General features: G+C 34.4%; 1 protein-coding gene across 3 annotated transcripts in view; it reads right to left on the bottom strand.

Annotated features, from left to right (window-relative positions):
* OLFM3 (olfactomedin 3) overlaps window positions 1-20,006 on the bottom strand; it is a 201,113-nt gene that overhangs the window by 84,453 nt on the left and 96,654 nt on the right. Inside the window, exon 1 of one of the 3 annotated variants that reach the window (XM_073896234.1) lies at window positions 13,890-13,977. The exons of the other annotated variants lie outside the window; for them this stretch is intronic. The gene's annotated coding sequence lies outside the window, so the exon portion shown is untranslated. Of the gene's footprint in view, window positions 1-13,889; window positions 13,978-20,006 lie in introns of those variants that run through there. 3 annotated transcript variants of the gene reach the window in all.

The following is a 20,006-nucleotide window of genomic DNA, read 5'->3' as shown; positions in this document are numbered from 1 at the left end:
TCTCTCTCTCTCAAATAAATAAATAAAATCTTTAAGAAAAAAATAAAGAAATGGTAGCTTCATTATAGGCTTTTTTCAGATATCTAAATTAATTTGAGGGGGGAAATAGAATCTAATTTTTTATAATAGTTCTTAATGTGTATAATTTCTGTGTATGTGTATGTAACATAGAGAAAAGATATAAATATGTATGTATGGAATGGCATGAATATATATGATGAATATATGGATATACAAAAATATATATGATATGTATATATGTGAATATACATAGATGATATATAATTGTGATTTTCCCTATTGTAAATATGCACAAGTGATCATCAATCCTGGAGTTATTTGGTAAATATTTTTAATTGTGTCTTTATATATTTAAAATCTTATTAGCTATAACGGGTCACTGCTAATGGTTATCTTTGGATATCTGGTATGCTATATGGAGTTTGGAATGAATACCTGTTAATTCATGTCTAGTAAATCAAGACTACATATAAATCAACATCAGAAATTGATTTTATTTATTTATTTATTTATTTATTTATTTATTTATTTATTTGACAGAGAGAGACACAGTGAGAGAGGGAACACAAGCAGGGGGAGTGGGAGAGGGAAAAGCAGGCTTCCCGCTGAGCAGGGAGCCTGATGCGGGGCTTGATCCCAGGACCCTGGGATCATGACCTGAGCCGAAGGCAGACGCCGAACGACTGAGCCACCCAGGCACCCCATATAATTGATTTAAAGATGCCATTGAGTATAAGATGCAGCATAAAAATTAATAGTGTTTTTGAAGAAAACTATATTAAATATTGATTGTGAAATAATCAAATTTTCAGAAATGTTATATCAAGAAAAATAGACTCAAAAAGTAGCACTATATTATTTCTACTCAGTATTAATACACATATATATTTCCTGCTAGTTCTGATATTGTTATGTAATCATATATTCAGTGTCCATATATATATAGTGGAATAGGGTAACCCTGAAAAATATCAGGCAAGCTTTAAACCAAACCCCTTTTTATGTCTGTGCCATCCCTAGTCCCCGCAGCCTTCCAATCCTGCAGTTGTGGCTACCTACAAGATAGTACTCGTTCTGGCACCATCAGAGCTTTTGGAATCTGGAGAACTACTTTAGCTGCAGGGACAACACTGATGTAAGCCTGGAAGGGCATGAGGAGGTAAAGTATGAGATTCTGTCTACGAGTTTGACATCTGCTACATCTTTTTATGAAAATAAAGTTATCTAGACCCTCTAGATAGTTCTGGATATCACTGATCAATTACAGTTGCCAGTAGTGAGCAATTTATGAAGGTCTAACCAGTCTCAACAAAGAAGGAATAGTTGCCAAGGATGGTAAAGTTCAGGAAAATATCTGGAGATTTTATAAAGTTCACCTTCCTGTAAAGGAGTCCAATCACTCCTCCTACAGCAATGCCAGTAAGAATGATTCCTATATAGATCACACTGAGGACCAACTACCACCCTTCAGTGAGAGTCTAAATAATACTAATGCCTGGTCTTACCATTTTAGAATGAATAAATAGTTTACCAATCAAGAAGGTGAAATTGGTACTGATTGTAGACTATGACAAAAGTCTTCAGGAAATTGTCGTATATCTGTAGTGTCTCTTTGTAGAAAACACCATGGGGATGTAGAATACCCATTGGTATTCTAGTTGTCTGAATTAGACAAGAGCTTGAAATATACCAAACCCATGCATTTCCTGGGGACCAAGAGTCTTTGTATATAGCCACAGAAACTATAGCTGCTCAGGACAAAGTCAAGAAGTTAAGAGACCAGAAAAATGACTAGCACAAAGAAATTTCTTCCTATGTACTGCCCCATTGCTATCATGCATCTCCCTTTACATGTCCCATTGATCACATCTGTCAGAATCTGAAGTTGGAGCTGCCAGTGGGAGAGTAGACACTCCCATTCTTATTTATTTCTTATTGTATTTTTAAATTTATTTTATTCTATTTTTTTAAATTTTTTTATTGTTATGTTAGTCACCATACATTACATCATTAGTTTTTGATGTAGTGTTCCATGATTCATTGTTTGTGTATAATACCCAGTGCTCCATACAAGATGTGCCCTCTTTAATACCCATCACCAGGCTAACCCATCCTCCTACCCCCCTCCCCTCTAGAACCCTCAGTTTGTTAAATTTATTTTATTTTAATACCAGTGTAGATAACATACAGTGTTATATTAGTTTCAGGTGTATAATATAATGATTCAATAATTCCGTACATTACTCAGTGCTCATCAGATATGGAAATGCAATTCACGGAATAAGAAATACATGATCATGGATTTAGTTCATTTAATGTACATAATGTATTTAAATTTACTAACAGGAAAAGGAAAATTTGAAAAAATTCCTCTAACCTTATTAAAATGATAAGATCTAAAACATCTCTTAAGTTAGTTTAATGTGGGAAACTGGCAGTCTCTTACCCAGCTTGGTTTGCAAGGATAGAGACAGAAAGTCATGTAAATTGCTAAAATTTCTTGTAAATTCAGCAGTGTCTGTTAAAATTCTACTAATCCCACAGTTCAAACTATTGCAGAGGAAAATCATCAGTACATAAGGATATATGTACCATGCTTACTACTGTCAAGGAATATGAATACCAATTAATAAGGTAGTAGTTACATACATTATCATATATTTGTATTGTATGGCAGTATGCAGCTATTAACATGAATGTGTTTTATATACAGTTATTGACTTGGAAAATTCTTATGTTTTATTTTTTAATAGATAAAATCAAATTGCAGGGTAATTATGGCATCATTCATTTTTATTGGTTAAAAAGAAATAAAGAGGAAATATATATGTAGTAAATTTGTATAAATACTTGTGTATACTGATCTGGCAGAAGAAACATGTAAAAATATACATAAAATTGTTAGTATTAATTAACTAAGGGTAACATTTGAGGAAACAGAAAGATGCTTACCTTTTTTCTTTGTATATTTGTAATATCTAAATGTATTATTTTTGTAATTTTAAATATCTTTTAATATCATTTGAACCAATAATTCTACTTCTCACAAGTCATCCTAAGAAAATAATTGAAAATCCAGGAAAAAATATAGAGCAAATATCTTCATCTATATTCAAATAACTACTAAATTGGGAACATCCCCCAAATCTAAAGAGGACTGATTAAATCACATTGCAGTCCTAAGTATGATATTCATGGGCATTAAAATTGTGACTTTCAAAAAGCTTTTAATGATCTGGGAAAATGGTTATGATAGATATATTTTAAAGATTTATTTATTTATTTGGGAGAGAGAGAGTGTGTGTATGCATGAGCAGGGGGAGGGGCAGAGGAAGAAGGAGGGAGAAAATCTCAAGCAGACTCCCTGCTGAGTGTGAAGCCCAATTCTGGGCTCTCAGGACCCTGAGATCATGACCTGAGCTGAAACCAAGAGTCAGATTCTCAATCAGCTGAGCCATCCAGGTGCCCCAGTTACGATATATTAAGAAGAAAAACAAGAACAACCACTGCACACAGGTAATAATCTTAATGCTTTTATAAAAGCATCTAGTGATTTTTTAATTTCTCAAAAGAAAATATAGCCAACATGAAAACACCAGAATGATCAGAAATTTTGTGAATTGTTTAAATGGGAGTTGGTTATTCTTCCAATCAGTGTAAAGTTCTTGATATCTGTATAAAAGAGTTAATTATTTCACATGCTTATGCACTATGGTCATTATGCAGAAAACAAAATTGAACACACAGACAAAACCCAGTAAGGTTTGTTTTCAGTGTGCTGAATATAGAGAAAATCCTGAATTCTAAAACTAAGTGAAGAAAGAACCATTTGGTTCATGCTTAAATACTTATAAAAATATAATTCATGAAATAATTTGGAAAGATAGAAGTTCTGTACTAATGAAGAGAGGTCGTGGCTCAGCAAATCTGAGACAACAGGATAGGTTATTACCATTGAAATAAATTAATCTTCAAGGAGCAGCTACTTCCACTTCATAGCCAGTAGTATAAATCTTTCAGACCTTATTTAATACACAGCATAATTGTAATCTAACCAAATATTTGGATAATCTGAGAATTTTATTTAATAAAACAGCCTCTCGTCCAATAAGTATTAGTAATACATTAGTTTTCATAGTGGTGTAGCAAATTTATCTTCCTAATGATTCTGGTTGAACTACTGTCAGAACCCTGGAGTTAGGTTTTGGTGGGAGAGCATATTACCTCTACCCATCTCTTAGAGTTAAGAAGGATTCTGCTAGAGATTTTAAATTTGCACATAATCCACCCCATGAATCAGTAATTTAGCAGGTAAAATGTATAGTGCCTTCTTGTTTGGGTTAGGCAGGGCAATCTAAATCTTTTGCAGATATTCAAAGAGAAAACTTTAAAATGGTCATTAATTCTGAAAGAAATAATAACATACTTTGTCAAGTGTTCCATACAAGGAAGACAGACACAGTATGAATAACATGCTAATTATTGCTAGATGAATGTACTAAAATAAAAGCAGTAAAAATAAAATGTGAGCAGTAGAGGAAACAAACAAAAATACTGATGATCCACTGACCACTATTACTCATAGGAAGCACAGTTTTTTATATTTGGATCAGTTTCTCACACGGTATTCCCATTTTAAATGGATTTGTCTTTTTTTTCACTTACGTTCAGAAGTACTTTTAATATTTTCATGATGTGATAAATAATAGTGATCAGTATTTATGTGCATTAGATCATCTACGTTAATGCCAGTTTCATTTTTGTAAAGCTAAGTATGGTGCTTAGCTATTAAAGAGAATAGATGTTAATGGCAACATTTCTGATGAGCTTATGCAAAGCTATCTACAGTTAATATTCATGACTAGGGTTTAACATTTCAGATTTGGCATGGACATTATTTACTGTGACAATCATGAGATGTAGTGATATTTCACTAAGTCGTAGAATCATACGAAACTGTCATCTTTTAAGGATAAAAATGTTGAATATGGTCAACTTTATATGGTTTAACATAATCTTTATTTCTCACAAGTTCTCAAATTTGCCTTCAATACACTTTGGATAGTAAAATGAGGCACACTTAGGACAACACTTTTTGTTTTTTCTAACGAATGACTAATTTAATCATATATAAAGCTCACAGTCCTTATTAGCTCAAACTTTATATTTTCTGTGTCTCTGCTGGATAAGAATAAGAGTGTATCCTGAATGAAACTCTATTTTTGGTAATAAGTGACTCTGCAATTTATTTTTCCTGCCTAAAATACACTGGTGTGCCAAGCCAGAGAGGCGTTAAGTCTGGCCTCAGTTCTGTACCAGAATGCCTGAAGAAGTCTGGGGAGGTGGTAAAGGTTTTTATATTCCCTGCCTCCCCACCTCTTCTTCTAACATGCTGGTTAATATAAGAGACCTGCAGCAGATAATTGGCCAGATTTATTTTTCTATTCAAAGATTTCGTCCTCAGAAGCTTGCGAACAATAGCAGTTGAGCAATAGATTCAATAATTCATTGAATAATAAATTAAAAGTTGCACAGTTATCTGACATTTACCCTTTCCTGAATTTCTTTTTCAAAATACAACCTTTGTAGGAAAAAAGTGATCACTTTTTAATGTAGAAAATTGAAAATTTTTACTTGGAAAAATTTAGTTTTCAGTATGTTCACATATCTTGCCTCTTCCCTTCTTTGTCCTACCCTGTTCTGTCTCTCTCTGTGTCTCTTCATTTTAATGTCCAAGACTATTGAAGTGGACCAAATAATCTTGCCTACTCACGTTTTTAAAATGGTGAAAAAAATTACATTACATGCAAAGTGTAGTAGCTATTTCACTGATGCCCAAACCTATTTGCCTAACACCCATGCATTGCTCGCCACCATTATCCTCGCCTCAGTAAAGAAACCACAGTCTGATAGAACCCTACCAAAGATAGTCTGTTTATAGCAAATATTTGTCCTCCTTATTCACCTTCTAATTATTTCACAAATTAAAGGCAATTGTATTCATAATTAACTGTTATTTTCACCCTTAATGTATTTGGTGAAGAATAATAGAGAAACAGGACTTGAGTTTTTCCAAGTAGATTGTATGGTAGATCGTTCATTCATTCTTTCATTCATTCGTTCTACTGAGGAACCTCAATCCCAACATGCTTGATCCCTCCTGTAGGTGAAAAGATCTTTAAAGGTCTTTGTGAGCCAAAATGTGGCGACTAAGAAAGCTGTCAAACTGACAAAGATGAGCACGACCAACAAAGCTAACTTCACTTGTGCATCAATTGGCATAAATTTGATTTCCAGTCAGTTAATAGAAGATAGTCCAGAGAACTGGAAATAAACTAAGTGGCAGACTAGTGAGATGTCAGAAGGGACATGATTATTACAATTTGATATTTCATAAAACAATCTCTTTTGCGATATTAACAGTCTATATACTGAGACCTACAAAATGGAATGTATATAAATTATCTGGTTTATTAAATCAGTGTTGAGATTTAGTCCAGATAATTTAAACCCTTAGAATAATTTTTCAGGTAGATTGACTTTTATTCATTTTATGCTGTATAAACTCAGAAGAGAATTGCACTTTCTCAGAATGTGTCACTTAATATTTTCTTTTTTAAAAAAGAAATAGAGTTTATAGCATAAGAATGACTATTTTAATATTTGCCTCTGTGTCACATTTAAATTCGCCTTTTAAAATTCATTTTAAATATGTTTCTCAGTGCAGTGGATGCAACAATAACACAAATTGTAACTGTATTTCAACAACTTAAACTATTTGTTCTTTAAGCATCTTTAACACAAATCACATGCATTAAAAGGACAGTTGCCCTGAGTGTGTCATTAGCCCACTTGGAAATGTTTTCTCCAAGTGGAGCTGGAAATACATTTATGATGTAGAAGCACCTGAGAGATTTATTTTATTCAGAACTCTCAGGATATAGAAGTCATGACCCCAGTATTGAGCTGTTTACCTTTTACAGAGAGAATAAATACAAATAGATGTAAACACTGAATAAATACCAATAGATGTAAACACTGCTTGCTTTCAGGTGAGCTAGGAGTGGAGTGACTAAACAAGACGAATGGGTTCAGGGTTTTAACATGTTTATCTGTAAACCCTTTCCTAGGAGTCTTTATGTCCTTGCACATGCTGCTAACCTTTTTTCCAACCTCAATTACTGGGATTGATTTCTTCATCAATTTTACCATGGCCCTAGACTAAATTCTTTTATTATTGGCTTATTCGTTTGCAATCTGTTGTCTTGTTTCCTTCCAGTGGATTCTGCTACAACCCCAAGCCTCCAATTCAGTCGCTAGAGATAAATTATGCATATCAGTACACACTGACCAAATTGCTTTTTATTAAGCCATGATTTTGACCTTAGACTCATGTGTTACTCCGTTTTGGTAAGCCTCAAGGAGATTTTCGTGTGTGTGTGCTTAAAATAGGCCTAAATTCCATGCTTCGGTCATCATTTTCCAAGAGTCTTACACTAATGTTATATATTAACGAGAACTTTTAATGATTTTTTTTTCTTCCATTGAAAACTCTGTCCCCTCCTTTTGGACCTAATTCTGGACCTTTGATCCACACAGACACCTCCTGAGAGGATGTTGAACTGTTTGGCAAGGTCCCTGAAAGACTGCTTTACAAATTGTTTGGTTTCACTATTATGTCATTAAATTAATTTAATAGGCCATGAATACCTTTTAAAATTGAAATGTAAAAGAATATCAGATTAATTTCATAATTTTTACATTTGTGGAATAGGTGTAGGAACTGAGAAATTTTTAGTCTCATGTGTGCTTGCTTGTGGTAAATGTATATTACTTATTCTGCTTTGTGTTTGTGAAGCTTTAAAGCAAGAGCAAGGTTTCTCAGGCTAGAATCATCAAATGGCTCCATCTAAAAGGTAGATGATGATGATGATGGTAATAATAATAATAATAATAAAATTGTGGGTAGCATTATTTGCTTAGATTGGCTTTTGTAATATAACATATTTACAAACATATGCAATCCATGTGTATAAAGGTTAGGAATAAATTTATTCATTTCATTCTTAGATAACTAAAAAACTAAACAATTGCAAGTAAAACTTTAAAACTAAAATAATAAAGTTTAAATTAATAACATTAATGTGGCATACACAGCTGCTTTCTTGAATTTAATCTGACCAGGCTGTGTTTAATAATATAAAGATATATTAGCATTTAAAAATTTTCATTTGCTATTGATTTTATCTTTTAATTTTAAGAATGTTGTATCATCCTGGAATCACTGTCCTGGTCATTGTAGTTAGTATGCCCACTTACTGTGACTCTGACTACTAATGAACTGGTATAAGTTGGTATGTTCTAGAAAGAGTGGCTGCAGTTCTTACACTCACAATTTGCACATGGTACTTACTGCGGTTCTGCAGGTCTCTCTCTTTTTTGGATTTAGCATGCTTATACCCTCTGCACACATATATCTCCATTTTCTGATCATTTTTTTCTATTTGAACTGAAAAAAATCTTTGTTTTATATCATTCCTTGACCTCATTTAGCCCTCCCTAAGTGCAAATGCAGTAAAAAGCAAAAACAAAGGTAAATGCAAGCAATAAAATCCTACTGCTAAACTAAGGTAGAAGATGCTCATAAATAATCCAGAATACGATTGGATTTAACTCCTTTTTAGCTTATATTTGAAAGAAAGAACACAAAATTTAAAACCTGTCATTAGAATCTTTCAGAATATATTCATGGACTCAAGAAGTTCACAGACCTCAATGTGGAAAACTTGCCCTAGAGAATTCCTCCAACTTTTTTGATTGCAGGTGTGTGTGTGTGTGTGTGTGTGTGTGTGTGTGTCTATGAGTGATGTATTTCAGTTACCTATAGAAAAATAATCTGTTGAATGGATAAAGAAGATGTGGTATATATACACAATGGAATATTATGCAGCCATCAAAAGGAATGAGATCTTGCCATTTGCAACGACGTGGATGGAACTGGAGGGTGTTATGCTGAGTGAAATAAGTCAATCAGAGAAAGACATGTATCATATGACCTCACTGATATGAGGAATTCTTAATCTCAGGAAACAAACTGAGTGTTACTGGAGTGGTTGGGGGTGGGAGGGATGGGGTGGCTGGGTGATAGACATTGGGGAGGGTATGTGCTACGGTGAGCGCTGTGAATTGTGCAAGACTGTTGAATCACAGATCTGTACTTCTGAAACAAATAACGCAACATATTTTAAGAAAAAAGAAAAAGAAGAAGATAACAGGAGAGGAAGAAAAGGGGAGTATGTCAGAGGGGGAGACGAACCATGAGAGATGATGGACTCTGAAAACCAAACTGAGGGTTCTAGAGGGGAAGGGGGAGGGGGATGGGTTATCCTGGTGATGGGTATTGAGGAGGGCACATTCTGCATGGAGCACTGGGTGTTATGAACAAACAATGAATCATGGAACACTGCACCAAAAACTAATGATGTAATATATGGTGATTAACATAACAATAAAAATAATTACTAGTAAAAAAAAAAGAAAAATAATCTGTGATAGCAAAAATATTGAAAGAAACAAAATGGTAACAATGTATGAATTTATAAGTTCAAAATTGGCACTATCAATTTCCCTAAAAATAGATTAATCACTACAAAAATATTTAAAAGAACAGATACCATTACCAGCACAAGATAGCAGTTATGACCTCCTGATAACAAAATGTTCTATGACTTAGTAGAATTCCAATAATTTGTATTTGCATATGTACATGTTAAACTTTATAAAATGTTTAAATATTATATAGCAGAACCCTAAATTACAATACTAAGTAAATGCCCCAGTTTTAATTTGTGAATCCTAAATTGTATTAATTCTTTTAGCAAGTAACTAGTGTAGTCCTCAAGTGAATATGAAAATGAAGACCAATGGAAAATGTATGAAACTAAAGTGTGTATTTTAAAAAATCCATTTATATTCAAAGGGGTCCATGTGGGTAGTGAATTATACACTAGGAAATCCTGCACTAAGAGTTTAAATATAAAATTAGAAAAGTATACATTTACCAACCTTTAGGGAGGTAAAGAAAATTACTTTAAAACATAAAATTGACCTATATGTAACTGACTAATCAATTCTGTAATTACTACAGCCAATAATAGATTAACCTAATTTAGGCGACCCCTCTGATGCAAGCAGGAAAATCATTATTTTTAAAGTAAGTACAACTTTTAAGATTATAATTAGGAATATAGTTTGTAAGATCATAAAAGGAAAAAAAACCTCTGTTTCTAAGGCAACTTTCTGAAATATCTTTTGAGATAAATCATATTAACAGTTAATACATTTCTATTAAGTATCTACTCAGCTTGAAAAACTGTGTTTAAAAGCAATATGTATATTATATTTATATATGGCTTTCTTTTATCTATCTTTTAGGCACTTATTTATTTGTTAGTTTTGGGATAGAAAGAATTTTCGAAGGAATTGAGTCATCCTCCCCTAATGTTTACCCATATTGGAAATATCCATAGCTTACTAAAAAATATTTTAGAGAGGTCATTCCACATATTGTTTTATAGAGGATGATTTTAAAATATTAATATTTTTGAGCAAGTATTGTGTAGGAGATAACATTGGGTAGAATACCTCATTTCCTTATTGTCACAGATTTTAATATTGAATCACATTGCATTTCTTCCTTGATGTGACTTTACTTGGAAATGAGTATATTTACTTCACAAATAGGATTTTCCCCTTAGGTTTATCATTTCAAAATAAATAACTGTGTTCCAAGAAAAAAACATTTCTTAACTATGTAATATGTTTTCAGACTGTGCCAGGATATAGCAAAAAATAACAGAAAAGTTAAAGTATAGTTGCTTGGCATTTTCAAATTGCATCACAATTTCAAAATGATCTTTAAGGAAAGAACTTAAAAGAACTTAATGGATAAGGACGTTCCAGTTGGGAAAATTAATGGCAATTCTGTGTCTTTTGGTATTTATGCATGCTAGACAAAAACAAATCTGTTTTTCCATTTAGTAAAGCTTCAAGGACCATAAACAAATGATTTTAAAATATTTCATGACAATTCAACCTCTAAATTCTAGTCTAAGTTAGAGATTCTTAGGTCATATTTTATATGATTAACAGATTAATATGACCTGGGTCACATACACTTCAGAGTGCAGTATAAATTGAAACATTCAGTCTAGGTTTCAAAGTTTTGCAAAAAGGATTTTTTTTTCCAGGATGTTTTGTTTGGGGCCTCATTATGACAGCTACGTTTTTGCTTACTACTGGTGAAACACATTACTGAATTTAATCTTTATAAAAACTTTCTAAGGTGGGTAATATAATCTTTTTTGATAGATTAGGAAACTGAAGGAGTTTAATAAGATTAAACTACTTACCGTAGGTCATATAACTAGTAGGTAGCAGATCCAGGGTTTGATTTTTTACTGATTTCAAACACTTAACAATAATAGCACTTTTACTTGTGAAGTGATTAGAAATTTCAAAATTGCAGTGGGTGATTAAATGTAATTCTAAATGATGTTTCAATCTGACTTCTTGATGTTTAAGTAATTATATTGAATACTGAGTGATTTGGGGAACTATTTTTATATCAGCAAGTATGAATTTCTAGTAAAAGAAAAAAAAAACAGAATTGGATGATAAGATTAGAAAACCCTGAACATTTATTTAATTCATTCCACAGGGATTTATAATGATACCCTAGAGTGTACAATGGAAAAAGGCAGTTATATTAGGTATCTATTGCTGTGTAACAAAGCAACCCAAAACTTATTTGTTTTAAACAGCAAACATTTATTATCTCACAGTTTCTCTATGTCAGGAATCTGGGTACAGTTCAACTGTATGCTTGCCTCAAGGTCTCTCACAAGGCCATAATCAAGACTGGAGTTGTGATCATATCTGAAGGCTCAATTGGGGGAAGATCTGTTTCCGAGTTCACTTTGCTGTTGGCAGGACAGCCTCACAGGTTGTTGAACTGATGGTGCATTTCCTCTCTGACTATGAGCCGGAAGCTGCTCTTAGTTCCTTGCTATGTAGACCTATCTCTATGGCAGCTCACAAATTGATAGAATAAGAACAGGTGAAAAAGAGAGGCTGGGGGAGCAAGACTGCAATCGAAGTCTCTTTGTAACCTCAAAATGAAAGTGTAATTTTATCACTTTTGCATATTCTGTTCATTAAAAGGGAGTCACTAGATAGGGCCCATAGAATTACAATAATAACAGGCAGGGATCTTTGGGGACAATGTAGAAACTTCCTACCAAAGCAAGCAATATTTGTTAGTTGCTGGTTAACATTTGGCATTTGAATTAAGAGTCTTACAAATTAGCCTACCTTTTATCTCATGAGTTAAATCTATAGGAGTCTCCCCAAAGGAAATGATTCTTATCCAAAAATAATTTTTAATTGCAAAAGAAAGGAATTTGCAATAAAAATAGATTGAATAAATACAAAATCGATTGAACAATACATTTATATGTGTTCAATATGTAAATAAATAGTTTAAATGTGGAAATTTATATATATTTTACTTAACATTTAATATATACAGTTTTATTTACTAAACTTCATTCCAGTTTTTGTTCTCATGTTAGCTCCTGAAAGAGGACTTCTCTACCATATTATGGCCCTAGAATCTTAGGTTGGATGATAGAAGTTGAATTGTCACAAGAAATTTTAAAATCCTTATTTGAAATAGGACATTACCTTACTATGCTTTATTTTTTTTCCTATTGCTTTTCAGAGTCTGATATTATATTATCCATGAACTTACTTATGTGTTTAATATTTCCCTCACTAGAATGTAAGTTTCAGGATGGCAGGAAGTTTGTCTACTTTGTTCATTCCTGTGTACCAAACATCTAGATTGACATAGACTTAAGAAATGTTTACTCAAGAAACAAATGAAATGCATGCGCAGATTGGAACATAGGACAAAATACCTAACTAGCCTGCAAGCCCATGTCATATTTGATAAGGAAACTTTTCCCATAGGAAATGATACTTGAGCTAAAACAAACTGGAGTTAAAGGAAGGGAAGGTCCTGAATTCATAGTCATGCCAGTCTGTATATTTATTTGATCTTGCCTAGAAGTTCACAATCTGGATGACATGAAGCAAGCATTCGCGGGTTGCAGTTTGGCTGTGGGAAATAAAGATGCGGAAGCAAGCAAATTGGATGTTATGGCAAGAAAGTATTTGGAGTGGGGAAATCATGCGGTCAAAGCTAGACAGTGAAGGAAGTGAAGCCAAGAAGGGGCTCATAATGTAGAAGAAAATTGTAGAGTCAGTGGATTGAGAAGCTCCGTGTGGTCAAAAACAGGTAAGAGAGTAGCATTTTGGAGATTATGATTGAAACATGAAGCATATTTGTGGTGAAAAAGGCAGAGTGGGTCATGGATGTGGGTGGCTACAGTAGGTTAGATATGAAAGTCAATGGAATCTATTTTTTGAGTTCGTTCTAATATTAACTTTATAGATTTAATGAAAATTTAGAAATTTCTTTCAGAAGTGGATGCCTATATGTAAACAAATTGCTAAACATATTTCAAAAATAAGGTGAAATGCAATGGGTATTCATGACATTTTTGGATTCTCTGTGTCCTTTTCCTTCTATTTATCTTTAACCATATTGCTATGCATGAGTCCATGTCAACAATTCAATTTATTACTATTCTTAGTCTTTTATATGGTATGAGAGATGCAAAGAAAAATACCATGAAATCTCTTCTTTCAATAAACTGGTTAAGACTAATACTAGTTAAGACAGGCAAACAACATTGTAAATGGTTTACATTATTTTGGACATGCAAAATAAACCGACGTCATACCAGTAGGAAGAATCAGGGAAGACTTCAGGAAAATTATATTTGAGCAACGTTTTGAAGAATGCATAGAATTTTATCAGTCACGTAGGATGAAGTGGAATTTCAGAAGGACACAAATACCTGAGAGAAAGCAGTGGAGATAATCAGGTGTAGCAGGCATGTGGAAAAAAGTGAGCAGTCTGTATGGACATGGGATGCTTGGGGTATAGAGACATAGACATGGGGTATAAAGACATAGACATGGGGTATAGAGACCTGGGACATGGGGTATAGAGACCTGGGACATGGGGTATAGAGACCTGGGACATGGGGTATAGACCTGGGACATGGGGTATAGAGACCTGGGACATGGGGTATAGAGACCTGGGACATGGGGTATAGAGACATAGACATGGGGTATAGAGACCTGGGACATGGGGTATAGAGACCTGGGACATGGGGTATAGAGACCTGGGACATGGGGTATAGAGACCTGGGACATGGGGTATAGAGACATAGAGCTAGAACGGTGAGATAGAGGATGAGGCTACAGGAATGAGCTTAGACTTAATGGAGTCTCTGAAGTTTTTCAGGATGGCTAGTGGTATGATCAGCAAAATGTACAATGGGTAAGGAAGCGGATTGGAAGCAAGAAAACCAACTAAAGGATTATTGTAACCACAAAGGAAGAATAAAATCCTGAACTAGCATAATGGAATTATGAGTGGAGGAAGGTATATAAGTGAGAAATATATGGTGATCTGTAGACCTGATAAATACTGAGTTGTGAGGGCAACTGGAGAGCAGGACATTAAAGACAATGCCTTGATTTGAACAGAGACGGTGGTGGTCCTTTAACAGAAATAGGAAAATCAATGGAGAAGTAATAGGGAGAATGAGTTTGATTTTGCCTGATCTAATTTAAAATGTTACAGGTAAATGAAAGTGAGAAAGTACAGTGCACAATTGCGAATGGAGGAGTAAGGCCATACTTAAGAGTTTCAGATTCATGAACCATCTCAACAGAGAGGAGAGTCAAAAAACTTCAGAATGAATGAAGTCAATTGGTAGAGAGCAGAAAGGGCTAAAAACAGAACACATCTTTGATCAGAGAGATTACTGTTAAATATTGAAAGAGGAAGAGGACCCAGTACCAGAGACAACCCGGGGATGTCTGGGAAGAAGAGGTGAACGATGATGGTACTCTATAACCTGGAAGACAAATGAGAGATTTCAAGAAGGAGGGATTGTTGATTAGAAGGTCAGTAGTAGTTAGGAGAGAATAATTTCAATATAATATTCAATATACTCATTCAGTAGAACAGGTTCACATTGAATCCTGATTACAAGGGATAAATTTGAGGAGTCAGTGAATTTTGAGTAAGTGGAGGCATCAAGATGTGCTCTACTTCCATAGTTTTGGCAGCAAAATAAAGCGGACAGATGGTGTGGAAACTTGAAATATTTGCATCACAAAAATGAAATGAAAAATGATCATGTTTGTCACCCAAAGCGGAAAGAGCTATGAAGTATAGAGCAAAAGATATGCCTTTCTTAAGGGAATTTGAAATCTGAAAAACTCTTTGAAACAAAATATATTTTTAAAAAGATAAAAAGTTTTTCTTACAATAATAATCATTACGTGTCACAATGAAACTAAAAGAAACTAGGAAGTTTAGAAAAGACAGAGGTCAGGAGTCCAGATTAAAAGAGAAATAGTTGCAAGAAGGAAAATCACGGTCATCAGATTATACAAGAAGTGAAGTGGAAATGCCAGAAATAACTGTTATGTTGAGGAAACACCAGTTGGGGGCGCCTGGGTGGCTCAGTTGTTAAGCGTCTGCCTTAGGCTCGGGTCATGATCTCAGGGTCCTGGGATTGAGCCCTGCCTCGGGCTCCCTGCTTCGAAGCCTGCTTCTCCCTCTCCCACTCCCCCTTGCTTGTGTTCCCTCTCTCGCTGTCTCTCTCTCTCTTTGTCAAAAAAATAAATAAAATCTTAAAAAAAGAAAAAAGGAAACACCAGTTGTTTGGTCCTAATTATAGTAATCAGTAAAAAAATAATATCTACTATTTGTTTAGGGGTTACTGTTTGCCAGGAACCATACTCAGTAGTTTACATGCACTAACTCATTTAATCTTTCCAAAAGCTCTGTGCAGTATGTGCTGTAAATACTTTCATTTTAAATGTAGGAAATGGAATCTTTAGTCAATGTGACTTGTTCAAGACTCTCAGTGAGAAATAGGACTGCGAATCAAACTCAAGATTTTCTGGCTCCGAAGCCTTTACCCTTGATCACCATGCTCAGTAGGTGGATTGACAACTTGAGGATACAAGGGATTTCTCAGCAGCTGTGGTGATTCACTGAGACAGCATGGCTCGAAATGTATTGTATTTAGTCTGGTTTTGTGATTTCTTCCAGCAGAATTTGGCAGCCTTAGGACAGAGAAGATAGTAGAGAATTTCAGGAATTGCAGGATAAATATTGCAAAAGGACAAAGGAGAAGAAAAGCTGACATGAGAGTTGACACTTACTTGAAATGACTGGCATTAGAATCCAATCTGGGGAGGAAAAGAAGAGAGGCCAAAAGAGAGTAGATAGTTGGAAGCACAGGGAATAATCAAGGTTCTGGACTTCAACACGAAGGACAAGGAGAGAGTGAATAGGTCTGAGCAAATGAACAAGTGTATTTTTTTTTAAAGATTTTATTTATTTATTTGACAGAGAGAGAGACACAGCGAGAGAGGGAACACAAGCAGGGGGATTGGGAGACGGAGAAGCAGGCTTCCGCTGAGCGGGGAGCCCGACGCAGGGCTCGATCCCAGGACCCTGGGATCATGACCTGAGCCGAAGGCAGACGCTTAATGACTGAGCCACCCAGGCGCCCCATGAATGAACAAGTGTATTAAGAGAGAAGTTTCATTCTTTCAAAAATATTTTGTGCCAAATAGGGGCCACTGTGGCAAGCCCTCTGTATACGAAAGTTAATTAGACATAGTTCTGTCTGAGAGAAAAAAAAAAAGTTTAATGTGGCTGAAGTGGAGTGGAAATGGGGTTGCTACAGTTATGGAGTTAAGGAATGTGAGACCAAGGATAGGCGAGGATTGTAGTCAATGCATGATGTTAATTACTGAGTTGGTGAGATTGATAATATTGGCTTTAGATAGTTAGACACAATATAGTTCCTTAATTTTTCTATTTTATACTTTATGATTAGTGATGCTTAAGAACTGTTAAAATCTATGCATTCTCTCATGTCCTATCAAAGAAAAACAATTCTTGAAATGATATTGTGAACTTACCGTTTTATGTATTTGGAGATATGCCTTTCTTAAGGGAATTTGAAATCTGAAAAACTCTTTCAAACAAAATATATTTTTAAAAAGATAAAAAGTTTTTCTTACAATAATAATCATTACGTGTCACAAATTATTTCTAGTTTATTTTGAAATGATTCTCTGATTATAGCAAAGTAACATGATTGTGTTTTATTTATTAATATGCTGCTGGAAATATCTACACTTCATTCTACTTTTCTGGATTTAAATTCCTGTGTTGTTGTTCAGACAGCCTTGTATACAAAAACAAGGTATCACTTCAATTTCCATAAAACCAAGCTTTTGCAAACCTTACTGTTATTTACTATAACAACTATATATTATATGTGTATATATGCATATATATATATAAACTATAGCAACTATTATTTACTAGAGAATATGGACAATTGTGGAATATTTTTTTCTGTTCATTCAGTTATCATTATAGTTTGCCAGGTTATAGTTCTCTATATTATATAGTCTACCATCATATGTTTCCTTGAAGAAATTATTTAGTATCATCAAAAAATAAATGGAAGAAGTTTAAGCAGTAATATTCTTGAGTGATTGAAGATGGCAAAGGATATGGTCAGGGTAGTTGGAGCAGAGCTTCAAAACTAATCATGTCAAGTAGGAGGAAAAAAATCTTGACTTTATTTTAGGAGCCAGTCAGAATTTATTTGTAACATTTAACAGGATCGGGGGAGGAAGGGATGTTCCGTTCTTCATTTCTGAAGATGCAGCTGCTGGCTGCAAGTCCTAGACTGAAACATGGTCTCCAGTTCTATAAAAAGAGTGAACGAGAATGAATTTGTCAATTTCTAATTTTTAAGTAACTTGGGATATATTGTTTATTCTTTAATGTGTGGATGAAAGCTAAATCTGTTTTAACACTTCAATAAATGGCTAATACATATATGAAAACTGTGTATGAACAGAATTGCCAAAAGCCGGTAACCAGCAATACAATTCAGTAATGACAAATGACTCTTTTCAAAGGGATTTTCTTCTTGGAAGGTGAAAACGGATGGTAAAACAAATCAAGGCAAATAACTTTCTATCATTGAAAATAACTTACGACTATGGAAATCAGCCATCCAGAAAAAATGAAACTGCTGACATCAATTCTCTTTCCATCTGTTTATCTCTACTCCCCACAAACTCCCCAATGACCACCACCACCAGCACCCAGCTGATACATTAAATAACTTACTGTCAGCACGTGGTGAACACAGACAAAACTTGTTGTCTTTGGACACAAAAGAATGTTAAAAAAAAAAGTGAGAAGGCCTGAGGAAGTATTTGTTAAAAATTTTTTTATTAGGATAAGATAAAGGGAAACTTTCCAAAGATTTCCAAGACAAGGTTTTGGTAGGGATGTTATGGCAACAGGGGTTTGATGGGTGTGCATGTGTAACAAATATTTTGCATATTTCAGGGTTTTTGTTTTTCACTAGTAAGTCTTCAATCATCTACTCTTAATCCTAGCTTACATTCTCCACTCTCCATGCCACCTCTCCTTCCATATTGCAACACTTCAGTGCAACCACGGAGGAAAACGCCTCCCCCAGTTTTTAAAACAGTGAAAGTCATCTCAAGACAACCAGATATTCATTGGATTGCAACTGACTCCAGCTGAACTTCCTGGAACATCAAAATCTCATTAAAACCAATCATTGAATAAGAATGTCACTTAGGATACACTTATTGATGGACTCAGGCCAAATGTAATTTAATACTCATAATCCAGACTGGATATGGGAAACTGTTAACTAGCACAGGTATTAGATTGCCAAAAGAGTTACTTTACTTTTGATCTGTTTACTTCTTGGGGTAAGCCTGAAGTTTGCTCTGTAAGGGTTCCCCTGCTGATTTAAGAAAGTTGTAAAGTAAATTTCTCAGTGGGGTGTGATCATTAAGATAACAGTTAGTTTCCAGGGAGTAAATAAATCCGCTGAAATTTACGATTGACTGCATCACAAGGAGGAGGCACTATAAAAATTGTGATCACTAGCTTTCAGAATTGGGATTGGCCATTAATGCTTAAAATCACAGCTGCAGTCAGTGTTTTCAAGACAGTTCCTGGCAGCAGCTCGGATCTATGAGAACACTCAACAACTGGCTAAAAACTGCCTTTAAGGTTTAATGAATAATTCAGAACCAGAAATAATCTGCCTCTGACTTGGAGCAGAGGACCGCAGTTCTAGCAGTGCAAGCAGGGAATGATCTGTTCTCATCATATTAACTTTATAAGGGCTTTTTTCCCCTTTACTCTCTGGTTAAATCACTAGTAACCAGTGAGGATCAGGGGAAAACTCTTCCCTCCATGTCTCGTCTATTTTCTAAAATGAGTGGTAATAGAGCTGAATTTAGAATGCCTTCTCCCTGAGGAGCCAGGGGAGGAATAGCTACACCCTCCCACACCCCCAGTAAAACTGGAGATGTTTCCGTGACTGGTAAATCAATTCCACGGAAACTAGGGTGTAGACTCTCTTGGAGAAATGACTTATAGCAATAGTTCCTCTTAATGATTTGGTGTTAAATATACTTATAAAATGCACCTGATTTCTTGTATCATTGCTAAATTACTGAATTAAAACATATATACAGTTATAAATGACATGGGCCTAAGTTTAACCCAAAGCCTAGCAACAGTGAAATAATTTTAAGTATCTGAATACAAATTGTAGGTCTCAATATTTCCAACTGTGCATTGCCTAGATGCACATGTATGTTTTATATTACCAAGTATATCATCTTAGAGGTAATTTATTTTAATGCTCTTATTACATATGTAAGAAAACTGGGATCCAATGAAGTTA

The sequence above is a fragment of the Callorhinus ursinus genome, unplaced genomic scaffold (genome assembly GCF_003265705.2).
Source record: "Callorhinus ursinus isolate GAN/ISIS: 27379988/994484 unplaced genomic scaffold, GSC_fseal_2.0 scaffold9, whole genome shotgun sequence".
NCBI lineage: Eukaryota > Metazoa > Chordata > Mammalia > Carnivora > Otariidae > Callorhinus > Callorhinus ursinus.
This window is presented reverse-complemented; position numbering and strand designations above follow the sequence as displayed.